The 15,135-nt window shown below is 40.9% G+C and overlaps 1 protein-coding gene across 3 annotated transcripts in view; it reads left to right on the plus strand.

Annotated features, from left to right (window-relative positions):
- The first annotated feature begins 571 nt into the window (after positions 1–571).
- LOC140576730 (nuclear receptor coactivator 3-like) overlaps positions 572–15,135 on the plus strand; it is a 105,544-nt gene continuing 90,980 nt past the window's right edge. For all 3 annotated transcript variants that reach the window (XM_072696287.1, XM_072696286.1, XM_072696291.1), the window contains exon 1: positions 572–682. The gene's annotated coding sequence lies outside the window, so the exon portion shown is untranslated. The remainder of the gene's footprint in view (positions 683–15,135) is intronic.

The raw sequence follows: 15,135 nt of genomic DNA on the forward strand, positions 1-15,135 counted from the left end.
GTAGGGTCATGTTTATTTATCTACAGGGACTAGACCACCTGTGTTCTAGCACATCTGTGTCAGTAGCTGAATGCATTCAATAATTTAATTATTATTAATTATTATTATTATTATTATTATTATTATTATTATAAATAATTTATTTTATTAAAATACCATCATAACCACTTTTTAATTATGATTGCTCTGCTCAGCTCTAATCCTCCTACTGTATCCAGCCCACCTTTCTGGGCGCTGCTCATTGTCTGCTCTCAGGCTGCCCATCAGCTTCACCGGACTATAAATAAATACGGTGGCATGTTGCTGCCAGCCGTCTACACACACACACACACACACACACACACACACACACATATACACACACACACACACACACATATACACACACACACACACACATATACACACACACAGAGGACTTCACGCTAGGTGTGACGCGTATGCATGTAAATGTAGTCCGTTCTGCTGCTGCCGGCGTGGAGGGGCATAGCGGGGCGGACTACATTACCCAGAGTGCCCCGCGGCGGACTACAAGCTGGCTGCCTGCTCTCGGGGAGTGTTTCTCATTTAAACAAACACGGCACGGAAGATGGCGGAGAGAGGAGTGTAGGGGAAAGAAGAAAGAAAGAGAAGAGGAGGAAGTTGGAGAGGCAGATGTCTTCGTAGAGAGAAGGGGCTGCTGGTAAGTGGAGTTGTTTTTCCGCGGTTCGTTTTGTCCGCGCGGATTTTATTTGTCGTGCGTGATCTCGGTTCGTGTTGCACGCGAGACGGCGGTACGGCGGACTTGAACGGTGTGTGTGTGTGTGTGTGAGCGTGTGAGCGTGCGTGTGTGTGTGTGCTGCAGACGAAACTGCACGGTCTGTGCGCTGCAGCCGAAAGTGCGCTGTGCGCGCGCGCGCACGCGTGTGTGTTGCATGCATGCATGCTGAAAGTGCATCCCTCACCTGCACGCATTGCTCCTGCTTACAGTTTGACATGCAGCCGGAGGGGCATTTGTTTAAGCCACCCCGTGTCAGACACACACTCGATAAGCCCACCAGCCTCTTCCTTCACACTCTTCCTCCTTTCTTCTTCCTCCTGATAGACTTTGACCATCACTCACATGCAGATCTGTAATCTGCAGGAGATCCCATTGGAAACACTTAAAGGGGAATCCCACCCAAATTCCCACCCCCCCCAAAAAAAATGTGCTGCATAATTCAGTGTTGGAAATCATAGTTAAGACACAGTGGATTTGGTGTGAAAGGTGCTGTGGTGTTTGATTGTAGAGAAACTTATGACTTTGTGTGTGGGGGTTGCCATGACTACATAACAAATTTAGCAATATTTTACTCATCAAACAAAATGAGCATCAGACCTTGATGGTTTGACTTCTTTGTAGTGGGAGTGATGGGAATCAGGGGTTGCCATGTGTGCAGCACTATGCAAAATAACCACTAGACCTGTACGTGTCTATAGAGCTTATTATATAAAAATATTCTTTATTGTAAATAAATAAATAAATAAATAAATGTTTTGGGGACTACTTTTATAAACATAATTATTCAGGTTGTTTTGGTGTGAAAGGGTTTGTTGTACCAAAAAAACAAATATCGACTTTTTTTACAGGGGTGGTGATGGGAGCTGGGGGTTGCCATGACTACAACACAAATATATCTATATCTTATTTACTATGCAAAATGCCATGACACCTGTATGTGTCTAATTAAAGTGTTTATTATGTAAATATAATATAGCATTGTCAGTTTAAAAAAAAAAAAAGTTTCTTTTGGGGACTACTTTTTGTTATTGCGCTCAGGATGTATCCCTCCACCTTTGTGTGTGTGTGTGTTTAAAAAAATAGCTCTATTGATTTCATTTAGTTGTTGATTTTTATTTGAGTTGTTAGAGTTATCAAATAATTTTTGATTATCTTAATTATTATTTTTATACATTTTTGGATTTTTTTGTTAAAATGTTAGTAATCAAATAATGATAATTCATATTTAGTGATTATTGGAATAATTTAGTTATTGATATGTTATTAATTAAAAAGTAGTTCATAGCATGTATCGATTATTAAAACTATATTACTAGCATTTATCGATTATTTAAAAATTTAGTTTAGTTATTAGTATTATTTATTATATTTGTTTATTATTGAACTCCTTTATTTACAGTGTTTATAATCAAATAACAGTTTAATATATAAATTGAATGGTTTAATAATTGAGTTGTTACAGTGTTAGTAATTAAACAAGTCAATATTTTAATCAGTTATTAAAATAATTGTTGTTACATTGTTAGTAATCAAATAATAGTTTACAGTGTAATTAAATGTAATACTTTAATTGTATTTGTATGTATTTATTTATGTAAAAAAGAAACATGCATATTTTTGTTGTTATCATAAAACACTCTTAACCACTTCATACGATATCTCTACATTAGGGAGCTTCTTGAGGGCTTCAGACGTCTGGTTCCATTAACCACCACTGTAAAGATGGCTGTACAATGAACAATTTCACGCTAATCCCGCTCTGAATGGCTTTGTTTACGTCTTGTTTACATCTGAACTATATTACATCTAAACTAATCTAATTAAGGAGCAATTCTGAAAATGCTATGGAGTTCCCCTTTAATCTATCTTAACTATACTCTCTGGAGAATTTCCAAAAGTATGTGGACACCTGTTCCTCTTGCGTTCCTTCAGAAATTAAGGATATTAATAGGGAGTTCACCCTACCCAGCTGTGCTGCAGTAACAGCTTCTGGGACGGCTTTCCACTTCATGTTGAACATTGCTGTGAGGATTTGATGGTGCACGAGGCTTTGGACATTGTTAAGTTGTTCTGCAAAATGAAAAACTACAGGAATTTTCACCAGATTTCTCCAGGATTGCAGACAGTTGCACGTGTTGCGATGGCGATGCTGAACCGGTATATTGTGCAGCCGTAGCGAGAGCATCAGTGAGGTCAGGTGCTAATGATGGATGATTAGTTCCGGCACTCAGATTCAGCTCATTCCAAAGGTACTGGATGGAGGTTCGGAGAAGAACAGTTCCTGGTAGGCTTCACACCCATCAGCTTGGTTGCTCCAGAGCATTGACCAGTACGGTTCAGTGCTTTTGGCAGCAGACTGGGTCAGCAGTGGGTCCAAAACTGTAAAATCAGCAGAGCTTGCTCGTTAGAAGGGCTGTCTGAATACTTTTGGACAGTTTAGTGGAGTTGAGGTGAGTTGGAAGCTGTATGTGAAGCGGCTCTCAGACTGAAACAACCAGAGACTCCGTGCAAGTTTCGCTTCTAATCTGAACGGGGTGTCGTCCTACATGTTGCTTTAATTGGGCGGTCTGCACAAACACACACACACACACACACACACACACACACATATGCACACACACTCGTCCTGTCTGCTTTCCTGTGCACAAATGCACGCCTTCAGCTGTGGCAGACTGACTGCACGCTGCTAGATCACAGTGTTAGTACAGTCTGACAGTTACAGCATTAATAATAGTAAATAATAACTAATATTTGACTGTATTAATTAATATCAAATGTAATTTAGTTGTTACATTGTTATTTTGACAATTGACAATTGTCACATTAAATTACACAATAATTAACTTGTTACATAGTTTGTAATTGAATAATAGGTCATCAATATATATATATCAGTTATATATATCATATCAATATATTAATCAGTTATTGGAATAATTTAGTTGTTAGTGTTGGTAATTTAATAATCGACGCTTTCATTAATTGGTTATTAAAATACTGTACAATGGCAGTAATTAAATAATAATTTATTCCATTATTCAATTATTGAACAAATTCATTTATTACATTGTTATAATAAGTAACATTTATTTTTTAATGTGTATATTTTAAAGAAGCATTGAAATAGCTGATTGTAACATTCTTAGTATTTAAGAAATGATGTTGTTGTTACAGTGTTACAATAATAATCAAATAATAATAATTACAGTTGAATGTTTTAATCAAGTATTGAAATACGTGTTACATTGTTCGTAATTGAATAATAGTTGAAAACTTTTTTCAACTATTTTTCTTTTCAAAAATGTATTATTATTAAAGTAGCTCATTTGTTAGTGTTAATAATGGTATAAAAGTTGATTATATTAAGTTATTATTGAAATAACTGAGTATATTTATATTTTAATGTTTATATTTAAAGTATAATATGATTAAAAAGTCATTGTTAGTAATTGAATAAATAATTTAATTGTAATTAAGTATTGCAATAATCAATTGAACAGTAGTTGATTATTTTAATCAATTATTTAAACGTTTTGTAGTTCGACTGCCCGCCGCTCTAAGCATGGGGGAAGATGTTTAGACTTTCTGGATGTGCAGAAGAAACGACGCCCTGTGCTCCGAGACGGAGAGGAGAGTGCAACTAGGCTCTGATTACTGGTTCAGTTCAGAGTGCTGGAAATGATAGTGTGCCAAAATAGTGGTTGTGTTAAGCACCTCCAGGGTGGGTGGACTGTGCAGCAGCAAGGAAGCCGTGTAAGAACAAGGTCGCTCCTGTTGATGGACTGTGTGGCGCGGTTGGCATCGCTTCATTTGGGAGGATTGTGTGCGGTCCAGCCCAGCCCAGTCTCTGTCTGTGACCGCCGCAGAGTGGACGCTGGTTGGTTGTTGCAGTGATTTAGGATTTCATGGGTTGTGTTTAAGTACTGAAGATTGGATGTTCTGGATCAGCACCAGCTCTCATTCTCATATATATATATAATATCATATAATGTACAGTTTATTATTCTGTGAAACAAACCAGGCTGGATGATCTAGACTAGATTCTGAGTCGATTAGTCGCCAGCAGTGGTGATTATGCTAGGAAAGAGCAGAAGGTACGGTGGGTCAGTAAGTCGTTTAATTAACACTTCATATTAATATTAATATATAATATTAATTTATTTAAAAAAGTTGATGGGACTCTACTGGACTAGAGTGGTCTACTGGACTAAGGCACTGCCACTATGACCTGTGGATTGCTGGTTTAGCTCCCGGGTCAAGCTGCCTGCCATCAGCAGCCGGAGCCTGAGAGAGCAGAATTGGCCTTGCTCTCTTCGGGTGGGTAGAGGGCTCTCTCTCTCCCCACATTACTTCAGTGTGAAGCTGACTGGTGTCTGGAGATTGGTAATAGTAATAGTAATAATAGATTAGTAATAATAATAAAAAAAATTACAATAATTATATATATATATTTTTTATATTAATAAATAAAAAAATATATATATTTTATGTATATAGTTTAAAATATATATATTTTTAAATATTTTAATTTATTAATAACTACTGAAATAATTGAGTTGTTAGTGTTGGTAATAGTTATAAGTAATAGTTTTGGTTTTAATCGGTTATTTAAAAAAGTAGTTACATAAAAAATGTTTTAAAAAGTGTTCATTTTCAAACAATAGTTGATTATTTTTATCAAATAATAAAATAATTGGGATAAAAAGGTAAAGGTAAAGGTAAAGGTGCACGTATTCGTCACTGTACAGTGTGGACTGTACAGCGAAATGTGTCCTCCGCATTTAACCCATCTGGTAGTGAACACACACTCACACACACACACGTGTTAGGGGCAGTGAGTACACACACACACCCAGAGCGGTGGGCAGCCAACTCCAGCGCCCGGGGAGCAGAGAGGGTAAAGGGCCTTGCTCAAGGGCCCAACAGTGGCAGCTTGCCGAGCCCGGGAATCGAACCCACAACCCTGTTATCGATATCCCGGCGCTCTAACCGCTGAGCCACCACTGCCCCTAATGTTAGTTGTTAATGTTAGATGTTAGTGTTAGCAGTCAAATAATAGTTTTCTAGTTCAATCTTTTCATCAGTTATTGAAAGAAGATGTTCGATATAGTTTATAGTATTAATTGATAATAGGACTCTGTTCTGTTTATTATTACACAATAATTTACTTGTTACAAAGTTTGTAATTGAATAATAGGTTAATAATATATATTGTTCAGTTATTGGAATAATTTAGTTTTAGTGTTTTTTTTTTATTTAATAATAGACGCTTTAATTATTTGGTTATAAAAATACTGTGAGCTATTCCATTATTCAATTATTGAACTAATTGAGTTGATACATTGTTATGGAGTAATTCTTAATGTTTTTATTTTAAGCATTAAAATATGATTGTTCTTCACTAGGAAGTACGGTTCTAGGTATAAAAACAAAACGGGACTGGTGCATTGTTAGATCTTCAGAGAAGGTTTGTCGGTTCCGTATGGAGTGGTTGAGGTTTACAGTGGTCTGAGACCTGCTGGTTTACATGGAGAAGAACAAACAGCACCTCCCTTGATTGACAGGTCTGACAGGAAGCGAGCAGGATGGCTTCGGACAGAGTGCAGACTTCACAGACAGACATTTGCATGTTAGCAAACGAAACCGGAGTGAACAGAAGTGGTGACTGTTCTCAGTAAGGTGTCAGACGAACAGCAGCTGAACACCAGCTCAGCCCTCCTTTATTTAGAAGAGTCTTCAGCTGCGGTTAATAGAGTAAATCCAGCTACAGTGAGGAAACGGAGTGGAACTGAAGATGAGGATGTGTGTGTGTGTGTGTGTGTGTGTGTGTATATATATATATATATATATATATATATATATATATATATATATATATATATATATATATGTATGTATGTATATGTATATACATTTTTTCAACCTCCATCCACACCCATCCAATCCCACCCAACCACCACACACACCCATATATGGGTATCTAAATCTCAAGAGGTTATTCGTATAATATTTGATAATATTTTTTAACATTATATAATAACATTAACGAGTATCTAATATGATTAAGCCTAATTTATTTATTTATATATCTTCTAAGCAGGGTTTTCTTTATCAACTATATTTTGTCATAGTGTTAGTGTTTATCTATAGTTACCCATAGTTTGAAGATATCTATATCCGTTCACCTTACACTATGTGGACAAAAGTATTGGGACACCTGCTAGACTTTCTGCTAGACTTTCTGCTAGACTTTCTGCTAGACTTTCTGCTCCACCACCACCTTCATTCCAGCAAACATAGCTCTTCCACTGCTCCACAGCTCAATGCTGGGGGGCTTTATACCCCTCTACTTGCCCACACCTGGCATTAGGCAGCACGGTGCCAATACTAGGTTCATGTTTATTTATCTGCTCCAGAGAGTCCTAATCTATTGGCAGTACTTCTCTACAGTGTTTGTGTGTGCATTTGAACATCCGTCTCAGCAATGGGTGCAGCCTAAAGTAGCTGAATGTATTCATTAGAAAGGGGTGTCCACAAACATTTGGACATATAGTGTATGTTTGGCTCCTCAGTGATTGTAGCCTCCCTCTCTCGTGTTCATACAGTTTGTGGATTCTTGTTACAGTGGAGGCTCTGGAGGAAGCCTGGAGCTCCACCCTGCTGCTGCGTCTGTTGGTTTGCTCCTGTCCGATTTATCTACTCCTCCTGTCCTGGCTGAACAGCAGCTGAAAAGAACTAGTTTTTGTGCTCAACATAAGAATGACCAGAGGTTTCGATGGTTCATGGCATGCAGGTGTCATCTGGAGTCCCATCAGTAAGCATAAGAAAACGGAGGCCGGGTGAGGAGCCGGAGCGTCCCGTCTGCTGCGGACTAGGACTAATGTTCCTCTGTGGAGCTCTTGTCACATTTTATCTTTATTTGTCAACCGTTCTCGACGAAGCTCAAGGCAGTTATTAATGAAGTGTAATAACTCGCTTTCTACGCTCTCGCTTTATTACAGTCGGCCCGTCCCGTCTCATACAGCATTAACCCGGGACGAGCGATGGATGCAGCTTATTTAATATGTTATGATTATTTTAAACAGCTCGGAGCCTAGCCTGCATGAAGAACACCCTGAGCCATGGAAGCGGGGCTAGTGATTTATGGTCTTTGGTCTGCGTTGTGTAAACGACAGTTCGCTCGTTAGGAGACTGATGCACTGATGTCATTCATACTTGTGCATTACAGTGAAAGGCCAGGGTCGGAGCTCAAGGTCAGCCATGCTACGGCACTCCTGAAGCAGGCGGCGATAAGGGTCTTGCTCAAGGGCCCAACAGAGGCAGCTTAATGGGCCTGGGTATCGAACCCACAACCATGTGATCAATAACAGACGATTGCAGCCACTCTTTAATAAGCTGTAGTCAGACCAGTTGCGGTCGCAGTGTCACCTGACAGGGTTACGTTAAGCTTTTTGCCAGCATCTTGTATTTAAATAGACACACAATAGAGTACAATAGCGTACGAAGCTCTGATTGGCTCCAGTCCACCCCCTCTCACTCCTTACTTATCCCCTTATCCGTTATTGACCCCCTGACCTGCATTTTTTTACTTTATTGAGAGGGCAGAAAGAGATTGAGACTGGATCTACTCTTTAAGAATGGCCTGGACAAGATCAGGAATTAGGAATGTCCCAAAATCAGAGTCAGTGGATCAGAATCAGGGCCAATCCAGGCATTTTAACAGATCAGGTTTGGGCTATTTTAAGCTCGAACCAGTTCTGATCCTTTGTTTTTACCGCTGCGTTCTAGCAGAGCGCCCTCTGGTGTACTCTATGTGCCATTGACGGAAAGTTTAGAGTCTGCTGTGTGGAACTCATTTACAGACGTAACGTAACATCAGGATTTTCTGCCTTTTTTACATTTACTGTAAAACAGGCCAGATGTCATGACTACTAGCCTCCATGCTGCCATTTTTCTGCTAGTTCCTTACGTCAAAGTACTCAGAGGCAAGTCGCTTTGCAACGCTGCTGGGCAGTTATTTGCAGTCATAAGAGACCAGGCTTGTATCTCTTGAGTTATGAAGAGACCAAAACACTGGAAACTGACGGTTAGATTTATCGAATCGGGGGGAGGGGGTGTTCCTCCACTTGCGGCATAACCAGTAGGGTTGCAAATGGATGAAAAATTTCAATACATTTCCAGACCATTACCGGTAACTTTCCATGGGAACTTTATCTCGGGAACTCTGAAAAAATAAACTTTCCATGGAATTTCTGGGATTCTGGGAATTTATTGGAATTAATAAGACATATTGGATCATTTAAAGGAACTTTATCATACACTATTATCAGAGCACAGTTCTTTGGTCAACAGCAGACATGAAAACATAATAATACAAATAATAACGGATGCATACTTTAATTATTTAATTGAACAATCAAAAGTTCAATCAAAAACAATCAAAAGAGTGTTCTAATTGTCTTAAAATGTTAAATAAATAATTAATAAGTATTAATTAGTGCAGTTAAGTATTATTACAGAAACCCGTCGAGGCAAAAAATATAGGTAGCTAGCTTATGCTAGCCTTGGTAAGCTAACCTCTTGCTAGACTGCTAGTCTTGGTAAACTAGTCTAAAATGAAATTGTTTATAAGCTTTTCTGATTTACCAGATAGCAACTGTGAGATTCCCCCTCGATTTAATAGCTGCTTTACTGTCAATAAAAATATGAACCTCGTTGACGTAGTGCTTTGGGCAAAATGTGTGCTTTCAGTAGTGGTGATTGTCCGGTTTCTAGAAATCATCTAGACATGTGCTGTATATATAACGTTAATTCCCGTTAATTCCCATGGTCATTTTTCCAACTTTGAAAACTCACGAAATTTTGTAACCCTAGTAACCACTAAGCTGATTGGCTCATCTTGTTGAAAGGCGGGAATTTATCCGTAAACAGACGTTGAGCGTTACGAGAACTACCATTCGCGTATCAACCATTGGACGGCCTCCTCAATCATAGCGTCTCGGCTTCTGTTTAGCAGCTATTTTGGTAGCATGTTTCGACGTAATTCGCGCAAGTTTGTTATTTAGCAGTTAGTTAGCCGGCTTGTGGCGTACAGTGAGCCACATAGGCTGATTTTCTCATCATACCTGCTCTAATTAGTTGTACCAGATTTTTCTGTAGAATCAAATCTACTCGTTTTTGTTCCAGGTGACCAGGTGTAAACAGGGTCAGTGGGAAGGGTGACCCATTGTGTTCCATGGTTCCTAATGGAGAATGGCCATAGAGCCAGTGTTTTGCGCTGTATACTGCACTGTTTCTGTAACAGGGAGCCGTTAAGAACGCAGCTTTGGCCTCAGCAGTGACTGCACCACAGTACCATCTCTATTGACCAATGAAAGGAGCTCAGTGTAAACCCTTAAACATGGCAGAGATGCTCCTCCATCAGCGTTGTTTCAGGGCGGCTGTATCTCGGCTGTAAGGAACTGTGCACAGTCGGATAAGGAGGGGGATTACAATGACTCATGGATTTAGAGAGATTCACACCACACATGACCCACTCTCTGTCCTCTGAACTCTCATCCGCCAGTTCACCGTCCGTTCCACGACTGGCCAGCCCAGCCAGTGTTTCTGCTAACGGTGCCCTTCCCGTCTCAGCAGTGGGCCGGCGCAGAGAGCTAAACGCACCCAGAGAGGCGCTGAAGTTTTAGCAGTCAGGTGTTGAGATGGAAACAAGGTCGGAAACAGCTTGAGAGGCTTGAAAGGCTGTCACTGCGATATCCTCCGCAGTCCTTAAGCGTTTAGTTCCTTCTCTGAAAGGAAGCATAAATACTGCAGATGGTGTATCAGTAAGTGTGTGCAAATGTGACAACGTCAAGCCATGAAAAATCAGAGTGAATACATCAAAATATCTGCATCCACATAAACATGATTAGTGAAATGAGGCCTTAGGACAAAAGTATTTGGACACCTGGTCATTCACTGTTTCTTCCCAAATCAAGGGGATTAAAAAGAGCTTATCCTGGTTTTGTTGGAGGAACTAGGAATAAGGAGGCTTTCTACTAGAGTTGGGAAGAGCATTGCTGTGAGGATTTGATGGCATTCAATGTCATTCCAGAGAACACAGCTCTTCACTGCTCCACAGCTCAATGCTGGGGGGCTTTATACCCCTCTAGCCCACGCCTGGCATAAGGCAGCATGGTGACGATAGGTTCATATCCTATTCCTATTCTATCAGCAACCTGCAAACAATACTCTTTTCTGAATGGATACGGAGACAAATGCACTCCTTGTTAGCACCGTTAAACTAACCCCCCGGTGTGGAGGCCGTACTTTCGCCTCACCAGCTCTCACCGTGGCTACGTCCATGCTACCACGTTGTTTCCTCCAGCAGTTTTCCCTGCTAAAACAAAGGCCTCATCAGCCTTGACTAGCACCTTTTTAGAGGTCCTAGTCCCTTCACAGTTTCCAATTGAAGAACCTCCAAAGGTTCCAGTAACAGTCCCTCCGTCCCTCTAAACTGTTCACAGTGTGCCGGAGCAGGACAGTTCAGATGAGCAACCATTGCTTACATTGCAAAAATCCAGTCAAAGTAGATCCAGATACTATCCGCACGGTAATGGCAGGTGTAAACAGGCCCTGAACAGGCAGTCACTGTTCTATTAGTAGTGTTCTTAGAAAGCAACATATGGAAAATCGAGCATTTTAGACTTCAACAGCAGTGAAGCCCAGGTGGGTCTGAGTACAATATGCTGTAGTTACACGTCCCACTCCCATTCATCAGATAATTGACTGTATGTAATTATAATAATGTGCTTATATGAAAATAGCACAGCACAACTCAATTACTGCAAAGCATAAAAACACAGTGACTGTATCCTTCTAAAATTAGTGTCAACTTCTGCCTGAGGACGGCCGCTGGCACGCACTGCTAAAAAAAAGGCCCGTTTTCCTTTGAAGACGCCACGTAGGTACTTGAAAGAAGCACAGCTCCATTTCCCCGCTGACCTGCTTGTTTGTTGTGGGAGGCGAGGGACATGTCTCCTTTGAGGAATGGCCGGGTGTCACGTTAGCGCGAGCGTGGACATGGAAGGGGGGGAATTACACAGCCATCTTTCTTCTAGTGATCCTCCTAATTAGCAGCATTCCTCCTGCCCCTCGCGGTCACCCAGAGCTCTGCCGAGGAGCTCCTAAATCCTGGGGAACAGGGGAGGCCCGACGCAGCCGTGCTGCCCGGCCTGCGGCTCACCACGTGGGGGTCACGGGGATGAATGAGAGGGCTGGTGACAGTGATGGATGGCATCTGCCAGAAGAAAGAGTGGGGGGAGGGTTGGGGCCAGGGAGGAGGTGGTGACTGGGTCAGGATCAGGATGGGGTGGAGTGGGGATCTGGGAGCATGAGGAAGTAACATCGTTCCCCAAGCAGCAAGACAGACGAGGAGATCCACAGGAGAAGCGAGAAGGTTCAGTGTCGTCTTGTATGGCGCAATTCGGTTTTACTCCACTGCCGTAAATGCAGATCACGCTTTTAGCGCCCCCTCATGGCAAGCTAGGAGATCCAGAAGCAGCATCTGAAGGTAGAGAAGCATGTGGACTGAGGAGGTACAGTCGTACTATGGGATTTTACACTAATATGGCTCGGGTTATGTTAGGGCTGGGCGATATGGTAAAAATACTATTTCACGATATTTAAAGACTTTTTTCACGATATACGATATTTATTACGATAAGTGTAATCACATACTAAAAACATCAGTAGCGCCAGATTCTTATAATCTGCTATTCAGATACCCTCCCGTAGTGAATAGAGTGATTGTTATTTAACATCTGCTGCTCTTCATCTAATTAATTCGTAAAAAAACGGGTTAATAGTAATTAAAATTTATCACGATACGAGAAAATATCATCATATTGCCCAGCTCTAGGTTACGTCCCAATCGCGTACTACACTTTATGGTCTATACTATGTACTAGTATCGTACTAGTATATAGCGTGAATTTGGCAGGTTAGTACACCAAATATTAACGTACTAATACATTAACATATATTAAAGTAATAATGCTATATTTTCTACTAACAGGAAGTGATGAAGCATTGCTATGCTAACAGACGTCACTGGAAGTTCTCCAGCTGCCATTGCCGCTACATTTCCAGTACTTTCCAACATTTTTTTCTTTTAAAAAAATCCAGGTGTGAGTAGCTCCTCCCTTTCCGTTTCACTTTGAATTGTGGGATAGTAGTGCCATTGTAACCACACCCAAAAACTGACCGGTTCTGAGTGAATACCGTGGATATCTGAGAATACACGACTTTGACACTTTTATCTATACCAAATAATTCCTACTCATAAACGAAATAATATTAATAATTAGGACACAGTTGGGCCGCATCTCAGCCCACAGCGGCATAACATATACTAGCCTAGACTAGCTTAGCAAAGGCCTGTAGCAAAACATTTTTCTTTGTAATTCTTCCCGCTAGTGTTGCCATCTTTTCTGGGTCCACTCGCTGTCCAGTCAGCACAGTGTGTGAATGGTTAGCCAGCTGAAGAGACTATAGTAGGGTCTGATAGTGTTAGCTTGTAGTCTAATATCTGGCTAGTTAGCGTCCAGCTGCATTCACTGGCTTTCATTACTTCATTAGCTTCCCCACAACTTGCTAGCTCGTGTTATCGTTTAGCCTTTTAGCCTTGCTTTAGCATTCTCCCGAAGTAGCCATCGCAGTCAGCAAAGATTGAAAGGCTTCGACTAGTGGGTGGAGTTTATGTACATTTGTTGGGTGTTAGTATACAGAATCGAGACTGTGATGTAACAGTTTTGGGGTTTTGGAATCGGCCCGTTTTCGCAGCTCTGTTCTGGTTCTGCTGGGTGTTTGAGATTCACGGTTTGTCTACCGAACTCTCATTACTCAATAGGCTACAGTTTGCCGTTTTATGGCCCTCATACTCCAATGGGTACAGAACCAACGAGAAATATTAGTCAGTTATTTGAGTAGTTCATGTTTTTTCTCTCTCACTTTTCCTCTGTTCTTTCTTTTAAGATTCAGTGCACTCATACCCCCCATCCCCTCCTTTCACAGGCTCTTTCATTTGCCCTCTCTGTCCCCGCTATCTCTTTTCACTCCCTCTGTTCTGCCTCATGGTGGGATCTGACCAAGCTGGCCCGCACCTTCTCTCAGCCTTGCGGGGGCCTCCTCTTCAGCGTGTCGGCGTCTATTAAAGATAAATGAATCTTTCTGTGTCTCTCATTGACTTTATCTCAGGACGAGGAGGGAAGAGAGGACCCATTCTTTCGCTCTTTTTGTTGTTGTTGTTCTCGGGGCTCCTCCTCCTTTTCTTGGCCTTTAAAGAAAGGAGCTGGAGGGAAGAAAGATTCAAGGAATTCAAAGGAATCCTGGCCTTCAAGGTTGGCTGTGATAGAGCCGGCTTGAAGGAGTAAAATGCAGGAGTGTGTAAACACGTTCTCGCTGTATTTTCGTACACAAAGCAAAGTACTGTAGGAATCCTAGCGTCCCAGCAGTGTTTCACACTCTCGCTTTCAGGTCAGGCCAGACACTTCAGCCAGGTTGCATTTCAGGTCCAGTTCCTTAAGCTCAGGGTTCTGGTCAGTTTTTCCACTGGCTCTGCTGAAGATGCTAAATTCCATCATTACGCTTGCTTTAGGTTCACATTCGCTTAAAATAAGCGTTAAATAAGTATGAAAATATGGAGTCATAAGTACCAATAAAGTGACAGTACATGCAAATCCCCCCGAGTCCTTATAGAGTTTGTTTTCTTGCATTTTTGAAATATTTAAATTCTGTGAAAGACTAGAAATTATATTGTAAAATTGGCAAATATTTCGATTTGAACTAGAAAACTGCATTTTCTCGGGAAAAATGCGAAAGATTTTGCATTGCACAAGCAGTTCTCAGGTGGTTGCTGTGGTATCTCTGGTGGTTGCCATGGGGTTGCACTGCTTTTCCAAGTGGTTGCCTTTTTTTGCTGCTAAAGGTTTACTGTGGTATTCCTTTTCACTGTGGTGCAAGCCCGTTGCTGTGGTGGTTGCTAAGAAGTTGCTAGGTGGTTGCTGTGGTACCATATTTATAAGTTTGTTTCTTGTTTTCAACGAGAGCCTGTCCACATATATCCAGATATTTTTAAAAACGTAGGTTTCATAGGTTTTTTCTCCATCCCCAGCAGCATTTCTTAAAAAATGCCAGAACGCTAGAATGCCAGAATGACCCTGAAACGGTGGTGTGAGCTTGCCGGCCCAGAAGGGGGCGCTAACGCCTCACTGAGTTTGATGTTATATTTCGTTAAGGAGCAGCAAAACGGCCAAAACAGAAAGAAGGATTTTTTGCGGTTATAATTTATACGAGTAAATAAAAGCTTAAAATTGGAATAAAAGAGAGTCCCGCCT

This window comes from Salminus brasiliensis, chromosome 14 (genome assembly GCF_030463535.1).
Source record: "Salminus brasiliensis chromosome 14, fSalBra1.hap2, whole genome shotgun sequence".
Lineage (NCBI taxonomy): Eukaryota > Metazoa > Chordata > Actinopteri > Characiformes > Bryconidae > Salminus > Salminus brasiliensis.